Genomic DNA, 27,962 nt, shown 5'->3' with positions numbered 1-27,962 from the left:
AGAAGATTGAAATCATACCAAGTGACTTCTCTGACAAGAATGGTATGAAACTAGAAATCAACCATAAGAAAAAGACTGAAAAACACACAAAGTCATGCAGGCTAAATAACATATTACTAAACAATGAATGGGTTAAAAATTAACTCAAGGGAGAAATCTACACTAATAAAAGAGAAAAATGCAAATTGGTGTCACTTTGCTATGCCCACTAGCCAATCGGATGAGTATGCAAATTAACCCAACAAAGATGGCGGTTAATTTGCATACATAGGCCCCAGCAGCCTGGGTCCCGGGAACATCATCGGCACCCAGGTCACTCTGAGGTAGGACCCGTGTGGGCCCTGAGCAGGAAGGGCCTAACCCAGGTGGAGCCGAGGGGTGGAGCTGGCAATCGGAAAAAGCTGGGGGTCCCCTGCCCAGGCCTAAAGCCTCAGCCTCTCTTTAGGCCTGGGCAGGGGCTTAGCTGGTGATGGGAGGGAGCAGGGGGGCCCCTGCCCAGGCCTAAAGCCTAGGCCAGAGGCTTTAGGCCTGGGCAGGGGCAGAGCTGGCAATTGGAGGGAGCTGGGGGCCCCTGCCCAGGCTTAAAGCCTCGGCCAAAGGCTTTAGGCCTGGGTAGAGGCTGATCCAGTGATCAGAGGGAGCTGGGGGTCCCCTGCCCAGGCGAAAGCCTGGGCCAGAGGCTTTGGGCTTGGGCAGGGGTGGAGCCAGCGATTGGTGTGAACTACAGAGGAAACACCTTTTCTGACTGCTCATTGGTTAAGCTCCCTGTATGCCACTGGTAATATTCTTAGTAACTTGGGTAATAAGAATCCAAAAAGGTGATCTAGGGTTTTTCTACCACACTCCTGGAGAAAAAAATGGTCTACTACTGGAGGGCTAAGAAAGGTCATATCCTGTCGTAGCTGGTTTGGCTCAGTGGATAATGCCTCGGCCTGCCAATGGCAGGGCCTGGGTTCAATTCTGACCAAGGGCATGTACCTAGGTTGCAGGCTCCTCCCTGGCCAGGGCCCAGGTCAGGGCTCATGCAGGTGGCAACCAATCAAAGTGTTCCTCTCACTTTGATGTTTCTCTCTGTCTTTCCCTTTCTCTTCCACATTCTCTAAAAATCAATGGAAACATATCCTCAGGTGAGGATTAAAAAATAATAATAAAGAAATTATTATTATATGAAAGACACATCTTGAAAATGCCTAAAGAAAGTTGTCATTTTTTCATGGCGACGGGACTGGAGTCCATGTTGATGAAAACACCTAGGTGGCTGCGGTGACTGGCAGTGGCTGCAGCAGCGCGGTGATGGGGCTGGTGCCTTCCCCTGATCAGCCCGGTCGCCTCCCACAAAGGGAGGCCAGACTGTGGCTTAGGCCCGCTCCCCAAGGGGAGCAGGGAGCGGGCCTAAGCCATCAGTAGGACATCCCTGAGGCTCCCAGTACATGAGAGGGGGCAGGATGGGCTGAGGGACCCCCCCCTCCAGTGCATGAATTTCGTGCAGCGGGCCGTAGTAAAAGATAACATGAAACAAATGAAAATGAAATAACAACAACCTAAAACCTATGGAACACAGGAAAAGCAGTCCTAAGAAGGAACTTCATAGCATTACAGGCCAACCTCAGGAAATTTAAAAAAAATCTCAAATACTGGTAAACAATCTACCTTTATACTTAAAGGAACTTGGAAGAAAACAATAAACAAAACCTAAAATGAGTAGAAGAAAGGAAGTAATAAAGATCAGAGCAGAAATAAATGAAGGAGAAAAATAAAAAACAATACAAAAGATCAATGAAACCAAGAGCTAGTTCTCTGAAAAGATAAACAAGATTGACACACCTTTAACCAGCCTCATCAAGAAAAAGATAAAGAGGACCCCAATAAATAAAATCAGAAATCCAGACACCAGGGGGATGAGAGCATGAGTCGGGGATGTTGGAGGGGCAATGGGGTGTTAAGGACACATATGTAATACCTTAATCAATAAAGAAAAAAGAATTAATAAAATAATTGCATAGAAAATAAATAAATAAAATTTAAAAAATTGTATTAAAAAATCAGAAGTGAAAGAGAAGTAGCAACTGACACCAAAGAAATACAAAGGACTGTAAGAAAACATTACAAGCAATTATATACCAACAAACTGGGCAATCTGGATGAAATGAATAAATTCCCAGAATCATACAATGTTCCAAAACTGACTCAGGAAGAATCAGAGAATCTGAATAGACATATCACAACTAGTGAAAGTAAAGCAGAAAGCAAAACAAACAAACAAAAAAACCCTCTCAATAAATAAAAGTTGAATGGCTTCACAGGTGAATTTTATAAAATATTCAAAGAAGAACTAACACCTATCCTTCTCAAACTATTCCAAAAATTCAAGAGGAGGGAAGACTCCCAAGCTCATTTTAATAAGGCCAGCAGTATCCTATTTCAAAACCAGATAGCCATATTTTTTGGTGTGCAATAGACATTTAGAAGGGGAATTGTTAGGTTGATGAATAAGCTTTTTTAAAAGTATTTGATACATATCACCAAATTGCCTCCCAAAGTTTGCACCAATTTGAACTCTAACCAATTATGTATGAAAGTTACCATTTTCCTATATCCCACCTCACAAAGACTATGTCCAATCTTTTATACAGTGACTAAAATCATACCTCAGTTGCACTTTCCTGTTGATTTTAATGTAATTGAATGATAATGTGTGTGACATATGTCCAGTGGCATCTCGTCGTCTGAGAACTGTCTATTTGGGACAGTCATGGTTTTCATATTGATTGGGAATGCTCTGTACATGTTCAGAATATCAGATCTTTATCCTAATTGGAAAATACTTTCCCTACTCATTGCTGCATTTTAACTTTGTTCACCGTCCTTTTCCATGCATAAATAAAAAATGTAAATGTATTCAATGTGATCAATTTTTTCATGATGTTCCCTGGATGTTTTCTCTTACAAAAAAGTTATGATAAAATTATAAAACTCTCCACTCACAAGATCCTTTAGTACTTTAACATGCTAATCTGCGGGAAACTAATGTCAGTGATAAAGGACATCGGGATCTAACTTTGTTTTCTCTTCAAAGTTTGAGTCAGGGGTCCCAACACCATTTATTGAATAACCCATATTTCCCCACTGAGTTGAAAAGTCATCTTCACCAAATTATAAATCCCCAGCACCAAATTCTTGCATATTTGTTCTTCCAGCTAATTTAGGTTGGGTGATTCCAGGATGACCTCTGAGGGAGTGATGGGAAGGATACAGTAGGTGATGTGGGGAATGGGGTGAGGAGACAGAGAGAGAGGAAAAGAGAAGAGATCCAAGCAGAAAAAACTGGTTTCTTGAGAATGCTGGTAGCAAGGCTTACAGAACTCTCAGCTGGGTGACATTTTGGAGGATCTGTGGTTCTCCAAGTCTTCACAAACAATCTCAGGTCTCCCCTTGAGAACTGGGAGGGAATTGGTGCTCTTGTATTCACGACAGAGACAGGGTGAGTTGGGAATACAACTACCACTGCAGTTTCATAACTTTCAGAATACGTTTCCAGTTGGGTTTCCTTGGCATCTCAACCCTTTAGCTACATGCACTAAGGGACCCCATCAGCAAGGTTGCGGGGGAGGCCAGAAGGTTCCTTCCGGGTCTGGAGACCATCAGAGTGACGGTCTACCCAGGCGTCCCCTTTGAAAATGGTTTCACGCAGCCTCTACCCAAATCCCAGAGCTGGCCTTCAGAGCACTTGGTCCCAGGTGCCCACTGGTGACGGTGACAGCTGGTTGTCTGCTTCCCTCTGCTGCCATGTGAATGGAGTCTCTCGGCTTTCCCCACCTGGATGCAATAAGGAACTGCTAATCACACACACCACCGCGCAATTCCTGAGTGTGTTGCTTGGTGGAGCGTGTCACCAAGAAGGGATGGCATTCCCACCTCCTGCTGGTGTAAGCATGACTTGTTGGGTGGAACTAAAGAGGCTCCTGTGACTTCAAAGAGGAAACAAATCTGCAGTTGGAGGCCCTTGTCACTAGGTGGCGGTACATGCATGGGTTGTGACTTCATGGCACACTCCTCAGGCTTGTGAGCCAAGTGGAGGAAGAGATGGTGCCCCTTCAAACTCCTGCCTGGACCGTGGCATCTCCACACACTGCCCAGGCCATAGACTTACCTGAGTCGTGGAAGGTGGTACCGCTTCTGGACTGTTCCCTGGACTACGTGCTCTGGGAACCCTGAGTTGCCTGAGAGAAGATGGGCCACCTGAGGCTGCCATGCCATGAAGAAGCCAAGCTGCATGGAGAGGCCGTGGGGAGGCGCTGTTGTCCACAGAGCCCCAGCCTCCCAGTTGTCCCAGGACCACAGGACACGGGAGGGAGGGAGGGAGCCCTCAGAGGGTTCTGCTTACACCTGCCTGAGTCTTCCCAGCAGAGGCTCCAGACACGGTGGATCAGAGACAACAAACACATCGCCACTCCCCTCTAGCCCATGTCCTGACCCACAGGCTCTGATCTGTGTGCACAACCTGTGGTTGTCTTAAGTCACCTACTTTTGGGGTGATTTCTTATTCAGCCACAGTAACTGGAATAGTGATGGCTACAACACCGAAACAATGAAATATGGTTGCTAACCTTTACACGACACTGACTTTGTATGGGTCCTTATTCCAAGCACTTTAACTATATTCACTTGAATTACTTCTCAAGACAACCCTGCCAGGCAGGTATTCTACCATCTCGAGTCACCAGACCCAGAAGCCTAGGTCCAGAGCTGGTGGCTATTGGTCAAAGGTCACCGAGCTCTCCAGGAGAGACCCTTCGACGGAGTCCTTGCAGTCTGGCTACAGAGCCCACGCTCAGAGCCACTGTCCTCCGTGTCAGGCTGCTTCTGGTTCTGCTTCCAGCACCCGAACTTGCGCTGGGTGGGCAGGGAGGCCCTGGGGCAGAGGGCGATGCCAGAGGAGGCATTCAGATTCCAGTTTTTATTTAGGAAACTTGCTGAGGGACCTTAGAGAGCCGAACAAAAAGCCTCGCCCCCAAAACGGAAAGAATGAGTGTGACCTCCCCATTGAAATAGGAGGCACCTCCCCCCCCACCCGCCCCCGCCGCGCCCTTTCGGAAAGCATTTACTTCAGAAAGCTTGTATCTTCTCTCTCTGCCTCCTGGAAAGCGTGTAAATTTCTTTTCCTGCAGGAGACAAGAAGCAGCCTGTGACTGGCCACTCGGCACTACCTGCATGTGCAGAACGCCATCGTGCTCATCCACAGAAAGCCCCTTGGGGAGTCCAAGTCTTAGGGTGTAAATGCACTGACACGTGCCCCCCGTGAAGCTCATGCTCAGTCCCCGGCAGCCCCTAAGGCTGTCCCACGGGAAGGGACACGGGCGGACCCTCTGAATATGAGGACAGCCTCCCACGTGTCCTTTGCCTGCGTTCCGCGACACAGGCAGCCTGTCCTCACGTCAAACGCGGGCACAGAAAAGGACCCCGAGCTGTCGGAACTGGGGACCAGAGTCAGGAGACCACAGCTGTGGCCCCACACCCAACCGGTGCGCTGCCTGAGGCAGGACCCACTCGCATTCCCCCGGTGAGGCCTCGCACAAGCCAGCTCTGAGCCACGCACTCAGTGAGCCAGACCCCAGGGCCCAGGAGCACCGGAAGGTGGTGAGGCAGGCGAGGACGCTCAGGGTGCGGACTAGACAGGGGTGGGCCCTCCGAACGGGGGTGCCCTCAGCAGCTGCTCCCCCGCACCATCCAGCACCAGGGCGCAGGCAGCCCGCACCCGCGGTCCAGAGCAGGAGGCACGTCGCTATTGTGAAGGCCTCTCGCCAGCTTTGTGACCCGGGAAGAGCCTTTTCCAGGGCCTGGGAAACAGCTCTTTGCAATGGAAACACCAAGCACGCTGGGGCCCGTCCTGGGGTCTCTGTGGGGGGGGGGGGGGAGGGTAGAAGCCGAGCTTCAGGGTACACCTGGCTCCAAGTTGCAAAACTCGCTCGCGTCATACAGATACAAGATGTCCATTCCCGCTTGGACCATGTCAATTGCATCAGCCTAGCGCTGCTCTAGCGAAATACCAGCACGGGGGTGGCGTAAACGGCAGACATTTATTTCCTTAGGGATCTGCAGGCTACAAGCCCACAGTCAAGGTGCCAGGAAATTCAGCTTCTGGGAGGACTCGTCCTGGCTTGCGGGTGGCCACCTTCTCCTATGTCCTCACATGGCCTTTCCTCCGTGCACGGGGATGGAGAGAGAGGAAGGAAGGGGGCAGGAGAGGAGAAAGAGAGGAGGAGGAGGAGGGGGAGGGGAGCGGGGGAGAGTCAGAGTCGGGGGAGGTAGTGCGGGCGAGCTCTGGTGTCTTCTTATAAGGAGCTAATCCTCCAGGACTCATTTAACCTTAGTTACTTCCTACAAGGCCACATCTCCCAGTACAGCCACACGGGGTGTAGGGCGGGGGTCCTCAAGCTTTTAAACAGGGGGCCAGTTCACTGTCCCTCAGACCGTTGGAGGGCCGGACTATAGTTTAAAAAAAAACCTATGAACAAGTTCCTATGCACACTGCACATATTTTATTTTGAAGTAAAAAAACAAAACGGGAACAAATACAATATTTGTATTTGCATGTGGCCCGTGGGCTGTAGTTTGAGGACCCCTGGTTTAGGGCTTCAATATGTGACTTTGAGGCAATGGGGGGGAACACAAACATTCGGTCCAAAACACCAGTGACCAGCCTCTTCCATGAGACTCAGTTGAGAGCCCAGCAATGAACAGGTCACGGTTGGATTCCTGGTCAGGGCATGTGCCCGGGTTGCGGGATCCATCTCCAGTGTGGGGCATACAGGAGGCAGCGGATCAATGATTCTCTCTTATCATTGAAGTTTCTCTCTCTCTCTCTCTCTCTCTCTCTCTCTCTCTCTCTCCCCCCCCCCTTCTTCATCCATGAAATCAGTAAAAACATTTTTTAAATAAAAAACAACACAGAAAAACCCAGTGATCTGATACACACGGTCACCCCAGTTATCAGGTAAGTTTAGGATGAACTACATGTGAGCCCTGGTGGTGTCAGGTTCTCTTTTCTTTTTTTTTTTAATATATTTTATTGATTTTTTACAGAGAGGAAGGGAGAGAGATAGAGAGTTAGAAACATCGATGAGAGCGAAACATCGACCAGCTGCCTCCTGCACATCCCCCACTGGGGATATGCCCGCAACCCAGGTACATGCCCCCGACCGGAATCGAACCCGGGACCTTTCAGTCCGCAGGCTGACGCTCTATCCACTGAGCCAAACCGGTCTCGGCGTCAGGTTCTCTTATTTGAGGACGAGAACCGCACATCTTGAGAACCTGTATGTGGCGGGGTCTACAGGGCGCGAGGGTGCGGGGCGGAGGGGGCTGGTGGGGCGGCGGAGTGCGGAGGTCCCAGACAGGCGGCGGCGGCGGAGGCGGGGATGGGGGTTGGGGGTTTGGGGGAGGGGCAGATGGCCCCGCACCTCCGAGAATATCGGTTTGGCTAGACAAAAGGGTTACATTTCTTTCTGTCCTTGGAATCCCTTAGCACATTGCCTGGGATGTCCACCAGGTCCTGGTGCAATGGTGACGCAATAACAAAACTGCTTTTCTGCTGCCTTTCTGGAGGCGTTTCCTGGGTTGGCAGAAGATTTAGTTCTATTTTTTTATTTCTTAGCTACTAAAAGTACCCGAAAAGAGCCCTCTTCATAGTTGAGGAGGGGGGAAGGCAGGGAAACAGGTATCAGCATTGTACCCCCAGTTCAAAGAGGGCCAAGTGTTTCAAGATATTAAAGGACCTGGGAGAATAGGAAAGCCACCTGAAATGGGGGCGGGGTTCTTACCAACCTTCTTTTCTACTTGCCCTGCATCTGTCCATTCCTGCACTTGGCATTAGTCACATGGACGTCCCCCAGAGCCACCGGAAGGGAAGGCGCTACCCCAGCGTCCTGGTGGCTCCAGGTGGCAGTGCTCAGGTAGGTATGACACCGTGGCTAAGAAGGTGGGTGCTTGAATCAAATAAAAATTCAAATCCAGCCTCTGACTCTTCTTAGCTGGGTGACCTTGAGAAAGTTACTTAGCTTCTCTGAGCCTCAAAACTGGGTGGTTGTGAAAATCTATAATAATAAAAGCATAATATGCTAATTAGACCAGTCATTTTTCTGGATGATCTTCCAGACAACCTTCTGGACGAAGCCAGGGCTGCAAGGGAAGCCCAGGTCCCGCGTGCCTGCCGGCGGCCGGGGAAAAGAAGGCCTACTCTTATATGAATTTCGTGCATCAGGCCTCCGGTTATATATAATAATGTAGGTATGGTACATAGCATAGTACCTGCACACAGACGATTGAAAGTACACTGCCTTCCCCTCCCCCAAAGTCTTAACCAGTTGCCCCAACACTTTTCTTCTCTGACCTGAAACAAGGACAGTAAAGCACACGATTCTTATTCTAGTTGTTTCTAGATTCTTTGCTCTGCCCATGCAAACTGAGTTCTTTGTGTGGGTTGGTTTCTTTGTTTGGTTTTGGTGGCAGAAAACAAATCCAGCAAGGACAAGGATGTGGGGAAACCAGCATTCTGGTTGGTGTGGGCACATTTTCTGCAGAGCAATTTTTTCATTTTAAATATATTTTTATTGATTTCAGAGAGGAAGGGAGAGGGAGATGGAGAGAGAGAGATAGAAACATCAATGATGAGAGAGTATCATTGATCAGCTGCCTCTACACCCCCCCCCCCCCACAGGGATCAAGCCTACAACCTAGGCATGTGCCCTTGACCAGAATCAAACCCAGAATCCTTCAGTCTGCAGGCCAACACTCTATCCACTGAGCCAAACCAGCTAGGACTGGAGAGCAATTTTGTATTGTAGATCTATCTCTTGGAATCTATCTTAAGGAAACAATCATTCAGGCAGAGATCACACCATAATATCATTAATACATTATTTATAATGGGGAAAATGGAAATGATTTAAAAGAACCATACCATTAAAATGCATCTTCTATGCAACCATTCAACAGGATATTTTTGAAGAATTTTTTGACAGAGGTAAGGCCCAGATATTGGATGAGAAAATATCAGGGGGAAAAAAAATCAATGCTAATCTTGAAAAATCTTACTTGTGCATACGACTGTTTTACATTCAATGTAGACCAACAATTCTAAAACTATAAAAGTGTTCCAAACTGCTATCAGCTCAATGACAAGATCCAAGTACTTTTCATTCATTAAACCATCTTCCATTGCCTGTACTACTTGAATATCTGAACCCCAGAACCTCCCCTCCAACCCAAGGACAAAGACAAGAAAAGCTGGATGCTGAAAAGAAACTCAGATACAAAATAGTAGCTCACTTTTATTACCGATTTAGGCAATATTTAAGCATCACTCAAACAAGAGGGCAGAGAGTGCCCAAGGGCTATTGTAGGCAAACTACAAACACCACACCCCCAAATAAAAAGTCAGCTACTGCAAAAACCATGGCCCCAGGGAAGGATGTACTTCCTAGGACCGACACTCCTGGGGCCTCAATTCCTCTTTGGGGACTGACGGCTGGAACAAAAGGGAGGAATAAAATGCTGCATGGTCTGCACTGCTATGGCAAGCCGGTGGAGCAAGGAAGCAGTAGAAATTTGCAGGAGGTCAGCGTCTTCAGCAGTTAAGCGGCTAAGAGTGAAGGGAGAAGAAAAGCATTTTAGAGGCGAGAACTCGGCGCTTTCCTCACTCCAACCCCTCCCCCACGTGGCAATTAGACCTACTCCTCCATCAGAGAGGTCCTCAGGCTGCGGCAGACCCTCCAATGGCACGGTGCCCCTCGGCCATCCTCAGACACCCATCCTTGGGGTCCCCACATCGCCAAGAGAACGCCCCTGGGCCAGCGATCCGCCCGCCCGCCTCCTGCCGCTACTCCCACCCCGTCCCTTCTGGAACTTACATGAACAGGTCACTGTCAGCCACTCTGAGGTCCCAGTGAATCCTCCCGTGGTGCGTTTCTGCACCTGCCATCAGGTATCCGTGGACCACCTCTGCTTCCACGTAGTTCAGGAAAGGCACCGTGATGGTGCTGGTGGAGTTAAGGTAAAGGCTCCATGCACACCGACTTTGTGGGTCAGGCCCCGTTGCCCACCAGAGGCCGGTCCTGCCCCAGGCCCCCCCTCAGCCCCCCCCAAGACCCTCCAAGGACTCTGGACCACAGCCCCTCGTGAGCCACTTGCCGTGTCTCCGGGCCACACCCCATGTCTCCAGGCCACCACAGCTGCTTCCCCAGCCACCTCGGTCCCATAAGCCCCTAAGGCCTCCCAACCCGCAGCCCCCGAAGCCTATCCTGCCCGTCCGCCGGCGCCCCCCACCTCCCGCCCAGCCCCTCACCCTCATCCTTCCCTCCCACGGGAGGGGGAGGGGGCTCCTTGGAAAGGATACAACTCCAACACTGGGCGTCCCAGACCTCTGTGGGAGGTAGAGGCCACTGCAGCCTGCCCCGACTCCTGCGAGGCCGCCTCAACCTGCGGGGCCGCCTCGACCAGGGAGGGGCCCTCGACCTGTGGGGTCCCCTCGACCTGCGAGGCCTCCTCCACCTGCGAGGCCTCCTCGACCAGGGGGGGGCCCTCGACCTGCGAGGTCCCCTTGAACTGTGAGGCCTCCTCGACCTGCGAGGCTGCCTCAACCAGGGGGGGGGGCCCTCGACCTGCGAGGCCGCCTCGACCAGGGGGGGGCCCTCGACCTGGGGGGTCCCCTCGACCTGGGGGGCTCCCTCGGCGGCAAGGCTTTCCTCTTTGGTGCTGTCCTGGTCTACAGGGCCCACAGCGCCCCCTGGGACATTGGGTGGCCCAGCACCACCGTCCATGCTGCCCCTGCCGTCGTCCTCCTCCGGAGCCTGCATGGCTGCGCTGCCCGCCACACACCGGAAGTCCGCTCTCACTAAGACAATGGGCCTTCCCAAGAAGCCCCGCCCCTCATGTTGCGCCTGCGCACAAAGACCTGGGGGGCAGGGCGTGGAGGGGGTGGGGGGGCGGCGGTGGCTCCTGGCACTGGATTGGCTCTTGTCCACAGTCGGCCATGCAGGGAGACCTTGTGTGAGGAGCGGCTGGGCGTCCTCACGAAGCCCCGCCCCTGTGTGCGTGCGCATGCGTCTGCGGGCCCCGCCCATCCTGGAAGAGCCAGGTTGGAATGAAAGGCCCGCATGCCTGGAGGCGGAGTGAGTCCACAGGAAGGAGAGCAGAAAGGTGGGTAGAATGTGGCAGGGGAAGCAGGGTCAAGACATGGCCGCCTGAGCCGTGCAGGGACACCATGCCTCGGGCGTGGAGAGCCATGCCCTGAGGGAAGGACATGGTCCACGTCCCTGTGGGCACACTGTGTGTCCCTCGGGAAATGGCGAGGGGCAGGTGGCCCGCTGGGGGAAACTGGCCATATTGAAAGTCTTTGCCAGCCTCAAACTTTCAGGAATCTGAGAATAAATAGTATTTCTCAGAATGTACGGATGGGCTCCTGTCCCACAAGCAGCCAGTTCCCTCGGGGCAACCCAGAAACTCACTGCCCCTGAGAACGGGTGGCGAAAGGGCCCACGTGTCCATGGAGACCCCAAAAGATTAATTTAGGCTTTCCCTTCCTCGGCCGCCACAGCAGCTCTCCAAACCGCGCTGCTCCAGGCAGGCAAGAAGGGGTACCGCCTCACCCCAGCAACCTCCTGACCCTCCCCCACATAAATCTAAAGACTGAACAGAAACATCAGGGCAAGCCGAGATCTCCAAGAAAGGGGGTCTCCCCCAAATTGGGAGGTTTGTCCTGAGGGGTGTCTTCAGGGCTGGGCACTCATCCCCTCGTGCAGGCCCCGCTTCATGACCTCATCGGCGCCCCATTACCTCTCAAAGGGCCCGTTTCCAAATACCATCTCGTTGGGGGTCAGGGCTTCAATATCCACGGGTTTTACGGGAGCGGGAAGGACCCAAGCATTCAGTCCATAGCATTGTGCGCCTCCTTGACCCCATCTATGTGGGTGTGACTATTTTTAACGGGGCGCCAAGGACTGATGTGACCAAGCATGGAAACAGCATCTTTACTGATGGGGAATCCAGCTAGCTGTTGAGAGAGGTGTGCCAGGAGGAGGTACTCGGGTCTCACAGGTACTCCCAGCTGAGGGACAGGACAGAGACAGTGAACTAAGATTTTGTGATACAATTTTTAAAGCAATCCAAACCCAGTGCCCTCATGAAGCTCCTGGAATCACAGGAGCTATCGAGGTCCAGACCTGTGATGATGGTTACACTGCTTCCTCTCAAGTTCACCTCGGAGTGCCCTTTCCTCCCCTGTGCTCCGGGCCTGGGGGACCCTGCGTCCCCAGCTGTCCCCACCAGGGGTGCTGACGCTCATGCTCCTGTGCCAGGCCCCACCCCTCACATCTCAGGCACAGGAGGTGTCCCAGGCCATGTCTCGGTTCCTCTCTGCTGCTTCTGGGCCCCCCTTCTACCTGCTGTTCTGGTGACTCTCCTTACCCAGCCCTGCTCTGTGCCCCAGAGCTGGCCCAGGTGGATGGCACCACTCAGGAAGCTCCTTTGTCCAGGATGCTGGTTGGGCTCAGCCAGTGGAGACCAGAGGGTGGGGGGAGTGAGCAGCAAGGGCATTTGTCTCCTCACACCTCCTCCGGGACTCCCTGCAGTTCTGGGAGTGGCTGCATTCCTCAGCTCCCAGGGGATGCAGGAGCACTGACCCCTCTCCCTGCTCCTTTAGCTTGCTATAGAGAAGATGGCTTTTCCTCGGGTGAGGATGAACAAAAACGGAATAAATTGGGAAGATGTTTTTTCCTGGTGCCTGACCACCCCTTGGTGGCTGTGGCATGCTGGTAAATGCTTGACAGCTTGTTCTTGGTGTGTGGGCAGCTGGGGAAATTGGAAAGTATGCATAGACGTATGTATAGAAGTTGATTAGAATTCTGACTCTTATAATTCTGACTCACATAAGGAATGTGTAGTATGTATTGTAAATTTCATAGACTTCATGGACTCACAGATTGTTTTAGTTGACTTTTGCCAAACCCTTGTATCTATCACCAATCTGTAATTGCCAGTGTGATCCTGACACGATTGTCACTTGGTATTTTCATTCACGTTCATGAATAAGGCAAAAACAAACAACACAGACATTCATCCATCAGTGATGTGAGCAACTTCTTTGCTGAGTCAAACGATAATGTTGGAATATGGCAAACGCATTTCCTCACATTTTTATGCTATTTATCACATTGGGACAGCTACAAACAACACACAGTTTCAGGTACATTTACTGTCATTAATCACATTTCCTCCATCACTTCCTTAAGTCTAGGCAATCAACAAAACAATAAGCCAAGGTCTGATTTGTACCATTTGCCAATTTCCGTGGTGTCAATATTCTAACTCTGGCTGATTTCAAACCACCGGCGGATGTCATGGAACACAGTGTCAGGGAGAGATGTGTCCTCTTTCATGATTAGACACTCCTTCCACCTCACAGCCCCAACACACAAAATTAACTACAAGAGCATAGATGACAGTACCATAGTGAAAACAATTAGAAAGTGGGGTTTTGTATCTTTCTTTCAGAAGTATAATTCATTTAAATCATAATTACATTGTAATTTCATGTAATGAAAATTCTAAGAATTATGCAAGATAAATGATCTTTGGAGATCACTTTGCAGCACAGTGCCTGTCGTGAGCAATACTGTATTATATTCTTAAATTTGCTGTGTTGAGTATGATGATAAATATTCTTATCACACATACCCAACAAAATAATAAAGGGCATGGGAGGAAACTTTGGCTGATGCCCTTGATGGCGGTGATGGCTAACACGTGTATGCTTACCCCCAAACTCGTAGAGTTGTATACATTACATATGCACAGCCCTCTACATGTTAAACATACCTCAATATGTGCTTTAGAGAATAGAATAAAATAAGCTTTTATTATTGGCTGCATTGAGCATCCAGCTCCCAAATTTCCGATGATTTAACACACCTCTCGGGAGCCCACACGAGCCTGCTCCCACTCAGCACTGCTTATTGGTCCCTCACCCCTGCTCACACCTCTCTACATGGCCCTTTCATTAAGCACAACTTAGTAGAAAACTTTACAGGTTCCACTTGTGTCCTGCTGGTCCCCTGACAGGCACTCCAACGGTAGAGGCAGGCATCTTAGGATGACTCGGAGTGTCCTCATGTAGGGGTCAGGGTTCATTTGCAGATCCGGCAAGCCTCTGCTAGTTTTACACAGAGAACCAGGTGCTTACAAAACACATAAAGGGCTGGTATAAACATATAAAGAGTGGATGTCAGCTGAGGCTGTGGGAATGGCCCAGAACACCACAGAAAAGACCTGCCAAGGGAGTCGGTACCTAGGTCACAAGGCAGATGGAGAATCAGGAACTGCTGACTCCACTGTTGGCTCCTGGAACACACTCCCCTTGCTGTGGTCCAAGTATCAGGAAGTGTTTGGCTTCCAGAGCCACACTGCAGTTGCTACATCTGCACGGGCCACAAAAAAGGAGGCTTGGACCCAGGGGTGTGCTGCCGAACCTCCAAACAAATAAGAACACACCCACTATCTCACCAACACCAGCAACTCAGAGTCCAATCCATCTCAGGGTGTTCTTTCCATCTCTTGTTATTTGATGGGAAATTCCACAAATATCATTAAATCCACCCAGCCAAATGTGTCATTTAAGACCAATTATTTCCTTGTGACTTTCTGTCTGGGTGATCTATCCATAGGTGTAAGTAGAGTGTTAAAGTCCTCCACTATTATTGTACTAGAGGCCCGTTGCACGAAATTCATGCAAGAGTAGGCCTTCCCCCAGCTGCCGGCACTGGCGTCCCTCTGGCACCCGGGACCTGGGCTTCCCTCTCAGCCTAGGCTTCATCCAGAAGGTTGTCCGGATGGACATCTGGTCTAATTATCATATTATGCTTTTATTATTATAGATAATTATCAATTTCTCGCTTTCAGTCTATTGATAATTGCTTTGTATATTTTGATGCTTCCAGATTGGGTGTACAGCCTATATAATAAAGAGCTAACATACAAATGATTGTCATGCCATCATGCTGTCACACCACGCCCCCCACCCAGGTGCCGGGCTGGGGGACCTTAGGCTGCAAACCCCACCTGGCGGGACTTGATGGGGGACCTGAGGCTGTGCCCCCCATCCTGTGGGGCTTGATGGGGATGGGACCAGGTGGGTCTGGGTCTTCTGGATTTAGAGGCATGCACAGGTGGGTGGGCATTTGACTCTGGGTCCCATGGCACTCTCCAGACTCTAACAGGAGGGAGATTTTCATATACATTTTACTAATTTTTTCATCTCTGACACTTCTATTATAGAGAAAGAATAAATAACAATATTAAAATTTTTCCTCTAATTTCCATTTAATGTGCACAAATTTCATGCACCAGGCCACTAGTCCTGTATAATAAAGAGGGAATATGCAAATTTGACCATCACTCTGCCACAAAGATGGCGGCACCCACAGTGGAGGCGGGGGTTTCCCTAATACGAGATGGCTGCACCCACAGCGGAGGTGGGGTTTCTGTAACACAAGATGGCTGCACCCACAGTGGAGGCTGAGTTTCTGTAACGAGCCCGAATGAGCAATCAGTAGGGACCTGAAGCTGCGCGCCCACACACCCCCACTCCATGGGGCTTGACAGGAGATCTCAGGCCGCGCACCCCACCCTGGAGCCAGGCCAGGGACCTCAGACTGCGCCCTCTACCTGGCAGGGCTTGATGGGGGGCCTCAGGCCATGCCCCTGGCCCTGGCGCCAGGCCAAGGGACCTCAGGCCGCACCCTCTGTCCCAGCACCGGGCCAGGGGATCTGAGGCCATGCCCCCCCACCCGGCAGGGCTTGACAGGGGACCTCAAGGTGCGCCCCCCACCCTGGTGCTGGACCAGGGAACCTCAGGCTGTGTCCTCTGCCCCAGCGCCAGGCTGGGGAACCTCAGGCTGGGCCCCCCGCCCCGGCACTAGGCCGGGGGACTTCAGGACATGCCCCCCACCCTAGCAGGGCTTGACGGGGGACCTCAGGCCATGCCCCTTGCCCCAGCACTGGGCCAGGGGACCTGAGGCTGCACCCTGCGCCCTGGCACCGGGCCAGACGACCTTAGGCTGCGTCCCCGCCTGGAGTGGCTTGACAGGGGCCCTGAGGCCGTAACCCCTGCCCAGTGGGGCTTGACAGGGGACCTCAAGGTGAGCCCCTGCCCCGGTGCTGGGCTGGGGAACCTCAGGCTGCCTCCTTGCCCCAGAACCAGGCCGGGGAACCTCAGGCCATGCCACCCGCCCCGGTACCAGGCTGAGGGACCTCAGGCCGTACCCCCTGCTCTGGCAGGGCTTGATGTGGGACCTCAGGCCACACCCCTTGCCCCAGCACCGGGCCAGGGGACCTGAGGCTGCACCCTGCGCCCTGGTGCCGGGCTGGGGGACCTGAGGCCGCATCCCCACCTGGCAGGGCTTGACAGGGGACCTCAAGGTGTGTCCCTCCCGCCCCAGTGCTGGGCCAGGGGACCTCAGGCTGCTCCCCTTGCCCCAGGTCAGGGGACCTCAGGCTGCGCCCCCACCCAGCAGGGCTGGATGGGGGACCTGAGGCTGTGCTCCCCTCCTGGTGGGACTTGATGGTGGACCTGAGACTGCATCCTCCTCCCAGCGCCGGGCCGCGGGACCCGAGGCCGCGCCCCCCACCCGGCGGGGCTTGACGGGGGACCTCAGGCCATGCCCCTTACCCCAGCACCGAGCCAGGGGACCTGAGGCCCCATCCCCGCCTGGAGGGGCTTGCCAGGGGACCGGAGGGTGCAGCCTCCTCTCAGCGTCAGCCCGGGGAACCTCAGGCCATGCCCCCCACCCAGTGGGTCTTGACGGGGATCTCAGGCCACGTCCCCCACCCAGCGGGTCTTGACAGGGGACCTTGAGGCATGCCTGCCACCCTGGCCCAGGCTGGGGGACCTCAGGCCATGCCCCCTGCCCCAGCGCCAGGCCAGGGAACCTGAGGCTGTGCCCCCTGCCTGGTGGGGCTTGACAAGGGTGGGACTGGCCAGGTCTGGATCTAGCCCAATGGGGGAAGGCCCGGCCGGGTCTGGGTCTCGTGCAACTTTGAGGTGCACGTGGGTGGGTAGGGACTTGACTCTGGGTCCCGTGGCGCACCCCAGACTCTGACAGGAGGAAGATTTTCATATACATTTGATTAATTTTCTTTCATCGCTGACACTTCTACTATAGAGAAAGTGCAAATAGCAATATTAAAATATTTCCTCTAATTACCCCCCTTTAAATGTGCATGAATGTTGTGCACCAGGCCACTAGTATGTTAATAAGTATTATGTCTTCTTGATGAATTGTCCCCTTTTTCATTATAAATGCCCATCTTCGTCTCTTGTTACCTTTTTGCCTTGGCATCTGTTTTGTCTGATATAAATAGGACTAAACCCACTTTTCTCACTGTGCCGTTTGTTTGGAGTACCCTCTTCCACCTACTCACCCTGGGCTTATGTGTGTCTTTGGGGCTGAGATGGGTCTCCTGAAGGTTACGTATAGCAGAGTCTTATTGTTTAATGGATCCGGCCACTCTGTACCTTTTGATTGGAGAGTCCAGGCCATTTACATTTAGGGTGATTATTGCTACATGAAGACTGATTACAGGCATTTAACCTTTTGTTTTCTGATTGCACTGTATCTCTATTATTTCTTTTCCCTCATGTTTCTGTCTGCTATTTTAGTTTTGCGGTTTTTCTATGGGTTTTTTTCTCCATTTCCTCTCTTTTAAAATTTCTCAATTCAAAATAATCTCAAACTGCCTTATCTGCAGACAACCTGATCACCTAGGATGAAAATCTGATGTAATCCTCATAAAAGCTATAAAAACTATAAGCAAGATTGGCAAGGTTGCCAGAAACTAGGTATATTAGGAGTTAACTTCCTCCCCTCTAATGCTTAACTCATCATCTCAACAGTTCATCACTGATCTGAAATGTGAGTAAGCCACAAAATTCCTATTCTATGCCCAGCTGGTGTGGCTCAGTGGTTGAGCATGGACCTATGACCCAAGAGATCATGGTTTGGCTCCTGGTCAGGGCGCGTGCCTGGACAGCAGGATCAGTCCCTAGTGTGGGGCATGCAGGAGGCAGCTGATCAATGAATTTCTCTCTTTGATGTTTCTATCTCTCTCTCCCTCTCTTTTCCTCTCTGAAATAAAAATATATATTTAAAAAATTCCTATTTTAGTGTTCCTGGGTTGTTTGATCTCCTCATGGAAACTAAGTTGTATTTTGTGTGTGTGTGTGTCATTGTTGGTATTTTTTTAAATATATTTTATTGATTTTTTACAGAGAGGAAGGGAGAGGGATAGAGAGTCAGAAACATCGATGAGAGAGAAGCATCGATCAGCTGCCTCCTGCACACCCCCCACTGGGGATGGGCCTGCAACTAAGGTACATGCCCTTGACCGGAATCGAACCTGGGACCCTTCAGTCCCCAGGCCGACGCTCTATCCACTGAGCCAAACCGGTCAGGGCATTGTTGGTATTTTGGACAAGAATCAGAACTACTGTCATAAATAGCTGGGGAAACTAGAATTCTGGTGGGAGGGCATACTTTCTGGACAGCAATTGTGTACTGTAAGCTAACAGCCTTAAAAATAAATAGAAACATACATTTTTAACTCTGATTCTACCTCTTGGGATCTATCTTGAGGAAATAACCATTCAAATAAAATTATACAGAACTCCATCAAATCATTATTTATAAGAGGGAAAATGAAAACAGTAAATGTTCAACAATTACACTATTATACTTCTCTTATGCATCCATTGATATGTATTTAAAAATTTTTTGAAAAATAAAGAGCTCATATGTTAAATGAAAATAGTTCGGAAAAATGTTAATCCTGAACTTGGAAAAATTACACATCATATACTACTGCTGTGCCATTCATACATAAATGCAACTATAAAAGAAAATATTCCAAAATACCGACAGCAGTTAATACTGAATCTCTCACCTCCCCACGAAACCAGAGACAAAGGCGAAAAAAGATTTGGAGGTGCAGTAACTGAAAATAATCTCGGACAAGAACAGCAGTTCGCCTTTATTTCCTGCTGTAACAAACAATTAAGAACCCCATCCTCCAGCAACAGGGAAACAATAGAGGTGAGAGTGCGGAAGGGCCAACACAAGCACACAATTGGGCCCCCATGATGAAGTGGCAACCCCGGTAGGAACCCATGGCCCAGGGAAGCATGCAGTGCCTAGGGAGGCACCTTGGGTTAGCCTTCGTCCTCTTCTTCGGACCTAGGGTTAATGAAAAGAAACGGAGGCATAATGTGCTGCATGGTCCGAATCAGCAGGCAAAACTCATGGAGACAGGAGGAGAAAGACATTAGGAGCTGGCCGGGGTCTTCTGAAGTCAGTTGGCTAAAAGAAGGGGGGAGGAAATCAAATTAAATATGATAACTCTGCACCGAGCTCTCTCTGTTCCCTCAGGTGGCGACAGGCCCGGTTCACCACAAGTAACCCCTTGGACCTGACGTTTCCGTGGGTCTCCAGCTCACTATTATAACGACCCTCCAGAGAACCACCCTGGCCACCTGACCCACCCCACGTCCCCCACACCGTGGCCCTGTGTAGAACTAACATAGTTAGAAGGTGGTCCACCACGATGAGTTCCTGCTTAACGACCATGGGTTGGGGCTGGGGACACCGGGCCAGGTACTGGAAGGCCAACACTGCCTCCCTGTGTGACTGCAAAGACACTGTGATGGAGCTAGAGGAGATTCAGTTAAGGAACCATCCCATACAGACGTTGCTACTTCCCCTCAGGCCACTCTCGTTCATCTTAGTCCCCTCCCTGGTCCCCGAGGCTACCTCCCCGCCCCATCTCAACTGCCAACCACTGGCCCATCCCATCAGCCGCCCGACTAACCTCTCTCCCCTCTTTGCTCCCTAGACCTGGCCGACCCCTCCTCCCTGCCTACTGTGTCCCCCTGGCCATCCGGCCACTTGCCAAATAGGATACAACTGGAGCCTTCTTCGCCGTGGTGGCTGTGGGTTTCTGGCTCTGGTCCCTGGCCCGGCATCTGCGCCAGGCCTAGGAGCAGCGAATGGCCGCGAGACCTGTGGCGCTGGCCCGGCATCGGCACCGGCCTCCCCGCTGCCGCCTCTCCCGGGGCCCTCGTGGCCTCCAGGGCGATCTGGGTTGCCAGTGTCGCCTGGCCTGGCCTGGCCTTGCCCATCTTCGGCCACGCCGCCTGCGCCTCCCTCTTCAGCCTGCATGGCTCCTCGGCCTTTGCTTGTGACTTCTGAGAGCGCCTATCTAGGGGCGCCCAAGTTCTAACCGGAAGCTACTCTGCCCCCTAGCAGGTGATCGCACTCGGCGCCCCAGAGCGCATGCACAAACATGCCCTGCCCCCATTGGCCAGAAGCGGCCCTGGGCACGTGACTGTTTGCCCGCCCCCCCCCCCGCCCCCCCCCCCCCCCCCGTCCCTAAGCCTGCCCAACGCCATGTTTCTGGGCGAGCCTCAAAGCCTGTACAGGTCCGCTAAGAGTCCCTCCTGGGCGCTGCCCGCCCTCATGCACCCCCAGCTGAGACCCTGGAGGAGCTGGGATGGATGGGCCTTGCTCCTTCAGCACCACCCATTTCTCACCCGGGCACTGTCACTTCGTGGTGCTAGCCGGGGGGAGGGGTAGCTGCCAGCCCCACTGCCTCTGCCAGGCACGCACACTGCCATGTCTCCTGGTGACAGGCTTGGGCCGGCTGGATCCACATGCTCCGGTGGGACCAGCTGGACACAAGGGTAGCAGGAGCGGGAGCACCACCCTGGGACAACTAACTCCCAGTTGCTCTACCCTCTGCTGGCATAGCCCTCATGGGCTGTCCTTACCCCTAGGAGTAAAGTCTTGCTCCTCAGGGGTGGGGGTGGCAAATGGCAGGGGAGGGCTAGGGGTGCCAGGGTCCCTCAACTGAGAAATAACCCTGTGTCTGCTGACCTAGTGGTATAAGAAGGTGAGCAAACTAGAACTCTGGGGGGAGGGCACACTTTTTGGATAGCAATTGCGTACTGTAGACTAACAGCCTTAAGAAAAGAAATAGAAACGTACATTTTTAACTCAGTCCTTATACCTGTTGGAATCTATCTTGAGGAAATAGCCATTCACGCAAAATCATAGAAGAATCCCATTGAATCATTGTATTAGAAGGAAAACGGAAACACTGAATGTTAAGCAATTATATGATTGTCCTTCTTTTATGCATCCAGAGACATGTACTTAAAGTTTTTCTCAGATAACAAAATAAACTGATGAATGGAGCGGATGCAGACACATGGAGGCATGGAACAGAGTGCGGAATATGGGAGGGAAGATGGAGGAGGGTGGGTGGTGGGAAGTAATCAACCAAGGACCTTGTATGCATATATGCATGGCCCAGGGCCACAATGGGTGGTAAGGGCTTGGGGTGGGGGGCGGGAGTGGGCTGGAGGGGTTCAATGGGCGGAAAAGGGTGACATGCAACACAACAACAAAGAATTATAAAATAAACAAACAAGCAAATAAATAGAGTATATTTTTAAAGTTCTCATCACAAGAAAAGAAAATATAAATAGTTCAGGAAACATTTAATCCTGAATTTGCAAAACTTATACATTGTATATTATTTTGTGCATCCAATATATAAATGCAATTATAAAGCTAAGAAAATATTCAGAAATACCAGCAGCTGTTAATGCTGAATGGCAGGACACAATTCATTTTCATTTTCTTTTTTTTCTTAAATTGTCTTCTCCTGCCTAGATTAACTGAATTGCCCATCTCCGCTCCAACCCAGAGACAAAGGCAAGTAAATGTGGAGGGTGTCAGGTAATAGAAAACCGCACTCAGAGAAGAGTAGCAGTTCACTTGTATTTTCTGCTGTAACGCACAATCTAGAGCCCCTCTTCCAGCAACAGCAAAACAATGGAATTGAAAGTAACAAAGGGCCAGTACAAGCAAACAATCAGGCCCCCATACTGAAGTGGCAACTCCTGTAGGGTTCCATGCCTCAGGGAAGCATGCACTACCTAGGGAGGGCCTCTAGGTTAGTCCTAGCCCCCACTTATCGTCCTGGGGATAAAGTAAAAAAATGGGGGCACAGTGAGCCGCATGTTCCGGATCAGCAGGCAAAGCTCATGGATACAGGAGGTGATAGAAATTTGCAGTTGGTCAAGATCTTCAGCAGTGAATTGGCTAAATGAGGGAAAAAGAAAATACAAAAATCGGCATGCACGTAGCTCTCTCTGGCCCTTCAGGTGGCGACAGGTCCAGTTCACCCTGAATACCTCCCTAGAACTGACTTTTATTTATTCTATTCTATTATTTTATTTTATTTATTTTCTTTTATTTTAAGAGAGTGGAAGGTGGGAGGGAGGGGGGAGAGAGAGGGGGGAGAGACAGAGAGCGCGCGCGTGCTCGAGAGAGAGAGAGAGAGAGAGAGAGAGAGAGAGAGAGAAACATAAATGTGAGAGGAGAAACACATGCATCAGTTGCTTCCCTCACACACTGACCCATAAACTGATGGGGGCAGGGGCAGGTATTGAACCTGCAACCGAGGTAGGTGCCCTTAACAGGGGATAGAACCTTCCACCCTCCAGTGTGCTCGCCAGGCACTAACCACTGAGCTTCACTGGCCATGGCTGGATCTTCTTTGGGGGGAGAATCTCCAATTCAATGTTATAAAGACCCTCGGGAGACCCACCCTAGCCACCTGCCCGCCCCACCTCCAGTCCCCCACCATGACCCTCCTTAGAACTAACATAGTTAGAATACTGTCAGACACTATAAGCTCCTGCTCCACTGCTGCTACATGAGATTGGGTACGCGGGCCCAGGAAATGGCACGCTCTCACTGCCTCCACGGATGAGCTGAATGGCACCAGGACGGAGCTAGAGGAGAGTCAGTTAAGGCACCATCCCATCCAGACTTTGCTGCTTCCACTCAGGCCACTCTCCCCCGTCTTAGTCCCCTCACGTATGGTCCCTCCTTCCTGGTCCCTCAGGCCGCCTCCCCCACCATCTCCACTGTCCGCCATTACCCATCCCCTCAGCCCCCCGCCCCCCCACCCCCGGCCGGCCCCGCCCCTCTTCCCTCCCTACCCCAGGCTGACCCCTCCTCCCGACCCAGTGTCTGGCCTAGGTCCGTCCCCCTGACCACCCGGCCCCTCCTCAAATAGGATACAACTGGAAAATGTCTGGTCTTGGCCTTCCGGCCATGGGCAATGGCCCGGCATCTGCGTTTGGCCCAGGAGCGTCGACGGCCCGGGCGACCTGTGGCGCTTCCCTGGCGACAGCACCGGCCTCCCCGCTGCCGCCTCTCCCGGGGCCCTCGTGGCCTCCAGGGCGATCTGGGTTGCCAGTGTCGCCTGGCCTGGCCTGGCCTTGCCCATCTTCGGCCACGCCGCCTGCGCCTCCCTCTTCAGCCTGCATGGCTCCTCGGCCTTTGCTTGTGACTTCTGAGAGCGCCTATCTAGGGGCGCCCAAGTTCTAACCGGAAGCTACTCTGCCCCCTAGCAGGTGATCGCACTCGGCGCCCCAGAGCGCATGCACAAACATGCCCTGCCCCCATTGGCCAGAAGCGGCCCTGGGCACGTGACTGTTTGCCCGCCCCCCCCCCCCCCCCCGCCCCCGTCCCTAAGCCTGCCCAACGCCATGTTTCTGGGCGAGCCTCAAAGCCTGTACAGGTCCGCTAAGAGTCCCTCCTGGGCGCTGCCCGCCCTCATGCACCCCCAGCTGAGACCCTGGAGGAGCTGGGATGGATGGGCCTTGCTCCTTCAGCACCACCCATTTCTCACCCGGGCACTGTCACTTCGTGGTGCTAGCCGGGGGGAGGGGTAGCTGCCAGCCCCACTGCCTCTGCCAGGCACGCACACTGCCATGTCTCCTGGTGACAGGCTTGGGCCGGCTGGATCCACATGCTCCGGTGGGACCAGCTGGACACAAGGGTAGCAGGAGCGGGAGCACCACCCTGGGACAACTAACTCCCAGTTGCTCTACCCTCTGCTGGCATAGCCCTCATGGGCTGTCCTTACCCCTAGGAGTAAAGTCTTGCTCCTCAGGGGTGGGGGTGGCAAATGGCAGGGGAGGGCTAGGGGTGCCAGGGTCCCTCAACTGAGAAATAACCCTGTGTCTGCTGACCTAGTGGTATAAGAAGGTGAGCAAACTAGAACTCTGGGGGGAGGGCACACTTTTTGGATAGCAATTGCGTACTGTAGACTAACAGCCTTAAGAAAAGAAATAGAAACGTACATTTTTAACTCAGTCCTTATACCTGTTGGAATCTATCTTGAGGAAATAGCCATTCACGCAAAATCATAGAAGAATCCCATTGAATCATTGTATTAGAAGGAAAACGGAAACACTGAATGTTAAGCAATTATATGATTGTCCTTCTTTTATGCATCCAGAGACATGTACTTAAAGTTTTTCTCAGATAACAAAATAAACTGATGAATGGAGCGGATGCAGACACATGGAGGCATGGAACAGAGTGCGGAATATGGGAGGGAAGATGGAGGAGGGTGGGTGGTGGGAAGTAATCAACCAAGGACCTTGTATGCATATATGCATGGCTCAGGGCCACAATGGGTGGTAAGGGCTTGGGGTGGGGGGCGGGAGTGGGCTGGAGGGGTTCAATGGGCGGAAAAGGGTGACATGCAACACAACAACAAAGAATTATAAAATAAACAAACAAGCAAATAAATAGAGTATATTTTTAAAGTTCTCATCACAAGAAAAGAAAATATAAATAGTTCAGGAAACATTTAATCCTGAATTTGCAAAACTTATACATTGTATATTATTTTGTGCATCCAATATATAAATGCAATTATAAAGCTAAGAAAATATTCAGAAATACCAGCAGCTGTTAATGCTGAATGGCAGGACACAATTCATTTTCATTTTCTTTTTTTTCTTAAATTGTCTTCTCCTGCCTAGATTAACTGAATTGCCCATCTCCGCTCCAACCCAGAGACAAAGGCAAGTAAATGTGGAGGGTGTCAGGTAATAGAAAACCGCACTCAGAGAAGAGTAGCAGTTCACTTGTATTTTCTGCTGTAACGCACAATCTAGAGCCCCTCTTCCAGCAACAGCAAAACAATGGAATTGAAAGTAACAAAGGGCCAGTACAAGCAAACAATCAGGCCCCCATACTGAAGTGGCAACTCCTGTAGGGTTCCATGCCTCAGGGAAGCATGCACTACCTAGGGAGGGCCTCTAGGTTAGTCCTAGCCCCCACTTATCGTCCTGGGGATAAAGTAAAAAAATGGGGGCACAGTGAGCCGCATGTTCCGGATCAGCAGGCAAAGCTCATGGATACAGGAGGTGATAGAAATTCGCAGTTGGTCAAGATCTTCAGCAGTGAGTTGGCTAAATGAGGGAAAAAGAAAATACAAAAATCGGCATGCACGTAGCTCTCTCTGGCCCTTCAGGTGGCGACAGGTCCAGTTCACCCTGAATACCTCCCTAGAGCTGACTTTTATTTATTCTATTCTATTATTTTATTTTATTTATTTTCTTTTATTTTAAGAGAGTGGAAGGTGGGAGGGAGGGGGGAGAGAGAGGGGGGAGAGACAGAGAGCGCGCGCGCGCTCGAGAGAGAGAGAGAGAGAGAGAGAGAGAAACATAAATGTGAGAGGAGAAACACATGCATCAGTTGCTTCCCTCACACACTGACCCATAAACTGATGGGGGCAGGGGCAGGTATTGAACCTGCAACCGAGGTAGGTGCCCTTAACAGGGGATAGAACCTTCCACCCTCCAGTGTGCTCGCCAGGCACTAACCACTGAGCTTCACTGGCCATGGCTGGATCTTCTTTGGGGGGAGAATCTCCAATTCAATGTTATAAAGACCCTCGGGAGACCCACCCTAGCCACCTGCCCGCCCCACCTCCAGTCCCCCACCATGACCCTCCTTAGAACTAACATAGTTAGAATACTGTCAGACACTATAAGCTCCTGCTCCACTGCTGCTACATGAGATTGGGTACGCGGGCCCAGGAAATGGCACGCTCTCACTGCCTCCACGGATGAGCTGAAGGGCACCAGGAGGACGCTAGAGGAGAGTCAGTTAAGGCACCATCCCATCCAGACTTTGCTGCTTCCACTCAGGCCACTCTCCCCCGTCTTAGTCCCCTCACGTATGGTCCCTCCTTCCTGGTCCCTCAGGCCGCCTCCCCCACCATCTCCACTGTCCGCCATTACCCATCCCCTCAGCCCCCCGCCCCCCCACCCCCGGCCGGCCCCGCCCCTCTTCCCTCCCTACCCCAGGCTGACCCCTCCTCCCGACCCAGTGTCTGGCCTAGGTCCGTCCCCCTGACCACCCGGCCCCTCCTCAAATAGGATACAACTGGAAAATGTCTGGTCTTGGCCTTCCGGCCATGGGCAATGGCTCGGCATCTGCGTTTGGCCCAGGAGCGTCGAGGGCCCGGGCGACCTGTGGCGCTTCCCTGGCGACAGCACCGGCCTCCCCGCTGCCGCCTCTCCCGGGGCCCTCGTGGCCTCCAGGGCCATCTGGGATGCCAGGGTCACCCGGAATGGCCTGTCCTTCCCCATCTTCGGCCCCGCGGCCTGGGACACCGTCGTCATCCTCCATGGCCCCTCAGCCTCTCTTTGGGACTTCTGAGAGCCGCTCCCCCTGAGGCGCCAACGGTCTGACAGGAAGCTCCGCCCCCTAGCCCGTGACCCCACTTGAAGGCCCAGAGCGCATGCAGGCAAACAGGCCCTGTTCCATTGGCCAGAAACCCAGCCAATGAGTGCCCTGGGCACGTGACTGTATCCCGCGAAGCCTGCCCAGCAACAGGCTGGCGGGGGAGCCTCAGAGCCTGTGCGGGTGCCCGCCTAGCTACCCTCACGGTGAACAGCTGGCCGCTGGGGGTCCCTGTCGTTGGTCTGAGAGTGGGTCAGGGGCCTCTGGGCCGGTCCCCCGGGAGTCCCGCCTGGCCCTGCCTGCCCTGCCCTCGCGAACCCCAACTCAGACGCTGGAGGAGGCGGTGGATGGGCCTTGCTCCTTCAGCACCTCTTAGTGCTGCCCGCCGGCCTGGGGAGGGTGGCTGTCGGCCCCTCTGCCTCTGCCAGCACGCACACCGCCCTGTCTCAGACCTCAGGCTGGGGCGGGCGGGGTCCAGGCGCTCAGGAGGGACCAGCAAGTTGGACACAAGCAGAAAAGGAGCCGCAGCACCAGCCCTGGGACAACCCAGCTGCTTTACCCTCCGCTGGCTCAGCCCTCCTGGGGGCTCTCCCTCCCCCTAGGTGTGGGAGGGTGGGTGTGCTGGAGATGGGGAGAAGGCTGGTGGTGTCAGAGGTGCCAGGAGCCCTCAGTTGGTAGGACACCCTGTGTCAGCTGATCTGTCTGTAAAGGGGATCAAGTCACCAGGAAAGGTACAGAGAGGTGGGCAGGGCTAGGGCAATGCCTGGAGGGGTGTTTCTGTGCCAACACTCTCCTTCTGCCCACAAGTTAAGAGTAGGTAGATGTGGTGTTCTGTCCCTCCCAAGGATCAGGGACTCCTCTCCTGGCTTGGCACAACTGTGGGCACCAGCCAGGGAAGGGGTCAGGGAATGGGCCCCTATCTGAGCTTAAGGCTGATGCACTTCCCACATCTCAAGTATTCCATGTAGCAGCTTTACTTAAGCCATGTCTGTGTCACAGCTAATCCCAAACCTGGCGGGAAAGCTTTGTAACACAGGCCGTGCTATCTTACAGCTGAGTAGATTCTCAAAAGACTTTCCCCACACCCTGAGATCACGTTGAGGGGTGCGAGGGGATGGGACTTATCAAAGGGGACATCCCTTTCTCCTAAAAAAATAAACACCAAAAAAACCCCCACTAATAAATCAACCTGGAAATGTGACAATTGAAATGTTATTTTACAAAGCCGCTCCTGCTCCACCTCTGCTTGTGTTTGGGGGATGGGAGAGGGGAAGGGACGGAGGGTACAGGGGAGGCCTC

Source organism: Myotis nattereri (genome assembly GCF_964212035.1).
Source record: "Myotis nattereri genome assembly, chromosome: X".
NCBI classification, from domain to species: Eukaryota; Metazoa; Chordata; class Mammalia; order Chiroptera; family Vespertilionidae; genus Myotis; species Myotis nattereri.
Note: the sequence above shows the minus strand (reverse complement) of the source record.